Below are 9639 nucleotides of genomic sequence, written 5' to 3'. Positions count from 1 at the left end.
GTCCTATAAATGTCTGTTAAGTCTAGCTCATTTATAGTAATATTCAGATTCTCTATTTCTTTATTGATCCTCTGTCTAGATGTTCTGTCCATTGATGAGAGTGGGGAATTGAAGTCTCCAACTATTATGGTATATGTGTCTATTTCCCTTTTCAGTGTTTGCAGTGTATTCCTCACGTATTTTGGGGCATTCTGGTTCGGTGCGTAAATATTTATGATTGTTATGTCTTCTTGTTTAGTTGTTCCTTTTATTAGTAGATAGTGTCCTTCTTTGTCTCTTTTAACTGCTTTACATTTGAAGTCTAATTTGTTGGATATTAGTGTAGCCACTCCTGCTCTTTTCTGTTTGTTATTTGCATGAAATATCTTTTCCCAACCTTTCACTTTCAACCTATGTTTATCTTTGGGTCTAAGATGTGTTTCCTGTAGACAGCATATAGAAGGATCCTGTTTTTTAATCCATTCTGCCAATCTGTGTCTTTTGATTGGGGAATTCAGTCCATTGACATTTAGTGTTATTACTGTTTGGATAATATTTTCCTCTAACATTTTTCCTTTTGTATTATATATATCATATCTGATTTTCCTTCTTTCTACACTCTTCTCCATACCTCTCTCTTCTGTCTTTTTGTATCTGACTCTAGTGCTCCCTTTAGTATTTCTTGCAGAGCTGGTCTCTTGGTCACAAATTCTCTCAGTGACTTTTTGTCTGAGAATGTTTTAATTTCTCCCTCATTTTTGAAGGATAATTTTGCTGGATATAGGAGTCTTGGTTGGCAGTTTTTCTCTTTTAGTAATTTAAATATATCATCCCACTGTCTTCTAGCTTCCATGGTTTCTGTCGAGAAATCTACACATAGTCTTATTGGGTTACCCTTGTATGTGATGGATTGTTTTTCTCTTGCTGCTTTCCAGATCCTCTCTTTCTCTTTGACCTCTGACATTCTAACTAGTAAGTGTCTTGGAGAACGCCTATTTGGGTCTAATCTCTTTGGGGTGCGCTGCACTTCTTGGATCTGTAATTTTAGGTCTTTCATAAGAGTTGGGAAATTTTCAGTGATAATTTCTTCCATTAGTTTTTCTCCTCCTTTTCCCTTCTCTTCTCCTTCTGGGACACCCACAACACGTATATTTGTGCAGTTCATATTGTCCTTGAGTTCTCTGATACCCTGTTCAAATTTTTCCATTCTTTTCCTGATAGTTTCTGTTTCTTTTTGGAATTCAAATGTTCCATCCTCCAAATCACTAATTCTATCTTCTGTCTCTTTGAATCTATCATTGTAGGTATCCATTGTTTTTTCCATCTTTTCTACTTTATCCTTCACTTCCATAAGTTCTGTGATTTGTTTTTTCAGTTTTTCTATTTCTTCTTTATGTTCAGCCCATGTTCTCTTCATGTCCTCCCTCAATTTATCGATTTCATTTTTGAAGAGGTTTTCCATTTCTGTTCGTATATTCAGCATTAGTTGTCTCAGCTCTTGTATTTCATTTGAAGTATTGGTTTGTTCCTTTGAATGGGCCATATTCTCAATCTTCTGAGCATGGACAGTTATCTTCTGCTGCTGGCGTCTGGGCATTTAGTCAGATTTCCCTGGGTGTCGGGCCCAACAAGGTTGTAAGATTTTTCTGTGAAATCTCTGGGTTCTGTTTTTCTTATCCTGCCCAGTAGGTGGCACTCGTGGCACATGTTTGTCTGCGGGTCCCACCAGTAAAAGATGCTGTGGGTCCTTAAACTTTGGAAAACTCTCACCGTCCAGGAGGTTTGCTAGCCGAAGCGGCTTGGAAGAGTGCCAGCCGGCCTGTGGTCCAAACGCGGGGAGGGTCGCTGGCCGCCGCAGCCCGGGAAAGCGCCTGTCCGAATTTCCTAGTCAGCCCGGGGCGCGAAGCGTGGCGGGAGGGCGCCAGCTGCAGCAGCCCGCCCGGGAGAGTCCACGTTCCCAGGGAGTCATGGGTTTGGAAGGGGCCCCCCCCCCGTCACCGTTCTCCGCGGCCTGGGGATTTCCGATCCAATTCTCTCAGTTGGTCTGGGGGGCCGGGTGTGGTGTGGGTGCCAGCCGCCGCGGTTTGAGGGGACCGCCTGTCCAATTCTCCCAGCTGGCCCAGGATGGGGGAAGGGAGTGACTCCAGCCACTTGCCGCCCCACCTGGTGAAGCCCGTGCCCCTCGGCGATCTCACCAGAGCAGGTCCTCTCAGCCAGCCAGCCATTCCAGGATGGGGTACGCTGTCTTTTTTATCTCTGTCGTGGCTTTGGGAGCTGTTCTGTATCATTTCTACTCCCCTAGTAGCTGTCCTGGAGGAGAAACTAAGATCCGTGCATCTTACTAAGCCGCCATCTTCTCCGGAAGTCGAGACTTGCAGTTTTGTGTGGGATCTCAGCTGTCCCATCCATTCAAAACTGATGCATGATGTGTGTCTGTTCACTGATGTTCTCCCAGCAGTTGTCCCATACACTTCCTGGCTATTTACTAGTTGCTCTGGAGGATGAACTAAATTCCACACAACTATACTGCTATCTTGCCCCACTCCATTGGCCAACTGATTTTTGACAAGGCTACCATATCAGAAAAATTGGGGAAGAGTAGTCTCTTCAACAAATGATGCTGGGAGAATTGAATGACCATAAGAAAAAGAATGAATGAGGACCTCCATCTCACACCATATACAAAATTTAACTTAAAATGGACCAAAGACTTACATTTAACAACTGGGACTATAAAAACTCCTAAAAGAAAATATAGGGACATATCTCAGGATCTTGTGTCAGGCAATGATTTCAAAAACTTTATACTCAAAGCAAAAGCAATAAAAGAGAAAGTAGATAAATGGGACTTCTCAAAATTAAAGACTTTTGTGCGTTAAGGACTTTGTCAAGAAAATGAAAAGACAACCTATTCAATGGGAGAAAATATTTGGAAACCATATATCCAATAAGGGATTAATATCCAGAATATAAAATAAATCCTACAATTCAACAATAAAAAGACAAACGACCCTATATAAAAATGTGCAAAAGAATCGAGTAGGCATTTGTCCAAAAAGAATATAGAAGTGGCTAAAAAGCACATAAAAAGATGCTCAACATCACTTTTAAGGGAATGCACATCAAAACCACAGTGAGGTCCCATTTCACAGTCATTAGAACGGGTACTAATAAAAATTAAAAACAGAAAGTTACAAGAGTTGGACAAGATGTGGAGGAATAGGAACTCTCGTTCATTGCTGGTAGCAATGTAAAATGGTGTAGCCACAGGGGAAAACAGTTTGGCAGCGTCTCAATTTGCTAAAGCTGCCAGAATGCATTATACCTGAAATGGATTGGCTTTTACAAAGGGGTTACAAATTTGCAGTTCTAAGGCCATGAAAATGACCAAATTAAGACATCCAGAGAAAGCTTGACTCTGAAAAGAGGCTGATGGCATCCAGGGTTCCTCTGCCACATGGGAAGGTGCATGATGACATCTGCTGGCCCTTCTCTCCAAACTGTCTTTGGGCTTCTGTGTGTCCTTGCTTGTTCTTCCTGGGGCATTTCTGTCTGTCAGCTTCTCTCAGCTCAGAGATCTCTCTAAAAATGTCTCTCTCTTAAAGGACTCCAGCAAGCAGACTAAGACCCACCTTGAATAGGCAGGGTCATATCACCATGGGAACAACCTAATCAAAGGGTCCAATGCTGTAAAAGGTATGCACTCATAAAATTGGATTAAAAGAACACAGGCTTTTCTGAAGTACCTAACAGATTCAAACAAGCTCAGTTTAGAACTACCATATGACCTAGAATTCTCAAAAGAACGAAAATCAGGGACTTGAGCAGATATTTGCACACTGATGCTGATAGTGGCAGTGTTCAACAATGGAAAGAACTGTGTCTATCAACTGATAAATGAATAAATAAAATGTGGTATATACTTACAATGAAATATTATTCAGCCACAAAACAAGTCTTGACATGAGACAACATGGACAAACCTTGAAGACATTATGCTCAGTGAAAAAGTAAGATACAAAAGGACAAATGTGTGATCTCACACATATGAAGTAATTAGGATGAACAAACTCCTAGAGTTTAAATCTAGACTATAGGTTACCAGGGGATGTGGTGGGGATAGGAAATGGTAAGTTAAGCCTTCAAATGTACATAATACCTATTTGGTTTGATGGAAATATTTTGTTAATGGGTGGTGGTGATAGCACACATTGTGAGCACAATTACTAGCACTAAAATATATATGTGAATGTGTTTAAAAGTGAAAATTTTAGTTTGTATATAAGCTATTAGAATAAAAATTAAAAGATAAAGCATAGGATTATTGTAAACAATGGACTATACTTAAGAATACAAGTATAAAAATGTTCATTCATTAATTATAATAAATGCACCACATTAATGCAAGTTATTAACAATAGGGTGGTACATGGGGAGAAAATTCACCTAATGTAAACTATGGACTATAATTAATATTACTATTTTAATATTATTTCATCAATTGTAACAAAGGTCAATAAAGGGGTATATGGGAACACTGAAATTTAACATGATTTTTATGTAACCTACAAAGTCTCTAATTAAAAGAAAATGAATGGATCAACAAATGTTTTATATTCATATAGGGCAATACAACCTAGAAATGAAAAAGAATAAACTATCAATACATGAAAAACATGGATAAATATCAACAAAAATTCATTTTGAATGAAAAAAGCCAGACTCAAAAGAAGACATACTATATGGTCCCATTTATTTACACTTTGTAGAAGAGACAAAACTAACCATGATGAAATAGCAGTGGTCTGGGGAAAAGGAGAGTTGGTTGAACGTGTGTTTGAAGGATCTTTCAGGAGTGACGGAAATGTTCCATGTCTTCATACGAGTTTGGGTTGCATAGGCATATGCATTTGTCAGAACTCATTGAATTATATTACTTAAGATCCACACATTTCACCATATATAAATTATATCGCAATAAAAAAATTACATTTAGTTCTCGTCCACCCATTCACCCATCTGTACGTGATGAACAAAGAACCAACTCGATGTAGGGAGGGTCAGACTGAGAGGCCCCAGCTCTCAACTTATGGCTCCACATGGGGAGGCCACTCCTGCTCCTACTACCTTAGAAAACTTCCTCTTCTTTCTGGGTCTCAGTGTAACTCTCAGTAAAGTGGAAGGATATGAGGGAGTAAATAATTTCCAAGTTCTGACCCTGTAGTTGCTGTGTGGCTTGGCTTTCACTACAGGGTCTTAATGCCTCCCTTCCTGGAAGTTGAAATCCACTCCAGAAAACTAGGAGGGGTAGAATCGGGAGCCCACTTAGAGAAATGACAAAACAAGGCTCTGCATAGTAAACTTTTCCTGTCTCTACAAATTCCCATTTTGTATTTTCAGTGAGAAATAGAAAGCAGGGCTGCTGGCTTTTGGGGGTTGTTTATTTCAAGGAATTAAGTAGAACTGATGATGATGACTGATCCATTGACAGGCAATAGCTGTCCTTTGTGCCCATACTGCATACAGGACTGCAATTGTGGTCCTTGGCTTCCCCTTGGATCCTTCTACACCTGTGAGCCAGGGTGGACAGATCCTTTGCAGGTTGCCCTATTCTAAGACATACCAGAAGGACATAAATAATCAGCCACCGATTCCTCAGCTCGACTATAAAAAGCGTGCATATGCTCTGTGCAGGTTTTCTTAAGGTAAGGGACAGAGCCTGGGCAAACCTGAGCTTCTGGAACTGCCCATATGGGGAGGCGGTCTTTCACCGATGATTCTGCAGACAGAAATTGCCCATCTGTACTGTTTGCAGGTGTTTTGAATGATTATATTATTAGCTCTGTCTGTTCAACTTTGCTTTTTTATGGTGGCTTTAGTATCGCAGTAAAAAAAAAAAAAGAAGAAGAAGAAGAAAGAAAAAAGAAATATAAAGGCAGCCATCTGGTTCCCAATTTGTGACAGCACACTCTGTCAGGCAAAAGGGAAGGAGCATCTAGATGGAAAGAGGGGTGGGGCAGGGACTGGGCAGCTCAAATTCTGCCCTTTTCATTTGGGAATGGGATTTCAGGTAAACAAAATCCTTAGTTTTACTGGTTTGTGTCTTCATTTCTCCTCTCCTACCACTGGATGCTTTGCTACTGCCTTGGAGATGACCTGATCCTAGAAATGATGGTCAGTATGTCCCCAGCTCTCCAATCTGGTCCCAGAAAGGCAAGTCTGAGGTATCCATCCCACTCATGACTCTGGGCCTTAGTTTTATCTGTGCTGGGACCTGTGACACTTTGTGGGGTATCCTGACTGCAGGTAGCAGGGCATATATTTATTTGATTTTCTGTGTGCAGGTAATTCATCAGGGAAATGTTCCCCGTGTTCAATGATGTTGAATTAAGGCTACTTAGGGTTGTGTAGCACATCCAAGCCTGGGAGGGGTCAGAAGCCGCAGCCTGGCAAGGTGATGGCACCCCCATACCATAGGAGATGCCTGGTAGCTCCCAATGTGCCAAGCTGAGGCATGTCACTGGCCTTTGTATTCGTTTGAGCAAAGAGAATAAATTTCTACAGCTTCTTTTACCCCTAAAAGGGCAGAAGAAAATGCTCAGAGTCTGATCCCCAGCCAGCTATTTCCCTTTGTGTACCCCAGGGCCATATAAACCATTACAGTTTAACAGAAACAAAATAAATATAAGATTCGCACTCATGGCCTGTCTTCTACAAAGTTGCAGATGTATCCATGGGTAGTGACATAAGAATCCATTTATAGTTCAATGTAAGAAGCAGTATCAGGCCTTAGGTAATCTTGGAGATCCAGAAAGGGAAATTGGGAGGAAGGATCCAGAAAAGGAAGGAATAACTCCCCAAAATTACACGACTCTGATGGTAGAATTGTTTGTACTTGGTACCTATGATCACAACAAACAAGCCCATGCAAATGTGCCCCAGTAAAGGTGGCTCATGAGGTATTTTATGGGGATGGGAACTGGATTCTCTTATTTGCACTTCTTTCTCCCCACAACACCTTGCTCCAAGAAGCTATGAGCTGGATGATTTGCATTTCCTTCTACCTGGTTCATTTGCAAGGCTTAAAACAGAAGCTGGGGATAATCTCTCTTCCTTTGTTTTGTGAAAGCCCAAATCACTGAGATTGTGTTGGGCATTTCTGAAGGACTGAAGAGAGAAGAGAGAGATTCAGAAAGCAGCTGGGGGGAGAGAGACCTTGCCTCTCAGCCCAGAAAGATGATGCAAACCAGTGGTTTTCATGGAAATGAGGGACCACCCTTTCCCCTCACAGGCAAGCACTGATAAGACACTGGAGGGAATGGATTCATAGTGAAGGGTGTGAGGGCACACCCAGCCTTGGCGATGGCTCTGGGGAGCAGAAGTCACAAACATTGAGGGATATTGTAAATGTGACTACAGGCATCTTAGAGGTAACTGTCATGGGGAAGGAAAAGAAGACCCTTCTGAGGACATTTTATCTGGCATAATGCCCCACAGGCTTCACCTACCCGTGATGTTATGTTAAGTAGGGAACCCAAAAAACTCTGAAATTGTGCCTTCCTATTGAATGAAGTTATCATAAGGGTCCAATGCCTTGGATTAAAATAACATTTGGAAGATTTATGTCATTGACTTCTGGGGAAGATGATGGCGTAGAGCACTCCTGGACTTAGCCCTTACATCAAAACAATTGAACAGGCAAGAACCATCTGAAACAACAATTCTGAAACTCCAGAGGCCAGAAGAATACATCAAAGTTTCCAGGGAAGAGCAGTAGGAAAAAGGCAGATAAATCACATTAAAGAAAAAGCTGCAAATTTAATTTTGTAAATTAAAGAAAAAGCTGTAAACTATGGCTACTAGGACACGTCCTGTATTTTCATGGGTAGCCACCAGGAGGGCCAGTCCCTAGTTAGCAGCTGGTAATGAAAAGGGACAAAATCTTCTTCCCCGAGAGCAGGGGTGGGCATGGCTGATCATTGATCACAGCTTCTGATTAGTGAATTCAGATCTCTGGGTCCTGGCTCTGAGGGCAGCTATTATTTCAAACAGAAAATGGTGGGGCAGCTATTGTTTCAACCATTCCTGGACAGGGGCAGAAGTGGTGGACATTTAAAGACACAGCACTTGCCCAGGGTTATAGGGAATGTTTAGCAGAAGACCTGTGTTTGCAGGGCAGGCCAGGAAAGCTTAACTCTGGGAGTCTGAGAAGTTACTGGTGACCTTCATCATCTCCTCCAGGAGCTGGCCTTGGAGCTGGCCTGCTCTCCCTTTGTGGATCCCTGACCCTTTTTGGCTGGTAAAGACTGAATTGGCAAAGTCTTCCCCAGGGTGAGCCTCCTCCCAGAATTTACTCTCCAGTCAAAAGCAACCTGAGACAATAAAAGAAGTATTAAAAAAACTTTAGAGGAGAATAGTCTGGGACAAAGAACTGCCAGCTTCAGATATATGAAAGAGGGATGCTTGTATCCTGGGAAGCCGGGGACAGCTCAGCTTCTGTAAACAGGGTAAATCCAAAACAACAAACAAGCAAAAGCCCAGGACAAGACAGAGACCCAGAGAGACAGGAAAACCTTGCATAATGCATTGCCTTGAGCAAACCTTACTGCTAGCAAGGCTGAAGCCCAAAAAACAGGCATCCCAAGGAGTAGATTTGAGAGTTAACATTTAAAATAATAAAATGTGCAGTAAGTAACAAAACAACACAAGACAGAGAAACAGGAAATGATGACCAAAAGAAGAGGATAGAAATACAGAAAACACCAATGAAGAAGCAAGAATCTGGACCTACCAATCAAGATCTTTTAAGAGATGATCTTAAAAATGCCTAAGGAGATGAAGGAAAGTACAGAGAAAGAACTATAGGATATCAGGAAAACAATGAATGAATGGCATGAGAGTCTAAATAAAGAGATTAAAATTTTAAAAAAGAAACCAAACAGAACTACTAGAGTTGAAAACCACAATGACTGAAATTAAAAATGCCCAGGAAGGGGCAGACTATGGTGGCTCAGTGGCAGAGTTCTGTCTTGCCATACCAGACACCTGGGGTTCAATTCCCGATGCCTGCCCATGTGGAAAAAAAAAAATATATATATATATATATATACACACACACACCGAGGTGGATTTCAAGAGAAGATTGGAGTTAGCAGAAGACAGAATCAATTAAATTGAAGACAAGATACTTGAAATGAGTCAGGCTGAGGAGCAGAAAGAAAAAAGAAATAGTAAAAGCAAAAGTAGACTAAAACAGCTAAAACCATTGAGTGCAGTATATGTATTATGGGAGTCCCAGGAGAAAAGGGCAGAATGAAGAGTCAAAGAAATAATGACAGAAAACTTCCCAACCTTAGAAAAAGATATGAATATGCATATCCACAAAGCTCAGAGAAGACCAAACAGGATAAACAAATACATAAATGTATTTGAAGAAAAATACATCCCATCATATATTGATTATGCTATTAAGTACAAAGATGAAGAGAGAGTTCTAAAAGCTGCAAGAGAAAAGCAAACTGTTACATAGAAAGGAGTTCCAATAAGATCAAATTCTGATTTCATATCAGAAACCATGGAAGGAAGAAGGCAGTGAGTTGAAATACTTAAAGTGGTGAAAGAATGCAACTGACAACCAAGAATTTTAGATTCAGCAAGGCT

Source organism: Tamandua tetradactyla, chromosome 16 (genome assembly GCF_023851605.1).
Source record: "Tamandua tetradactyla isolate mTamTet1 chromosome 16, mTamTet1.pri, whole genome shotgun sequence".
Classification (NCBI taxonomy): Eukaryota; Metazoa; Chordata; class Mammalia; order Pilosa; family Myrmecophagidae; genus Tamandua; species Tamandua tetradactyla.
The sequence above is the reverse complement of the archived record's forward strand: the minus strand, read 5'-3'. Positions refer to the sequence as shown.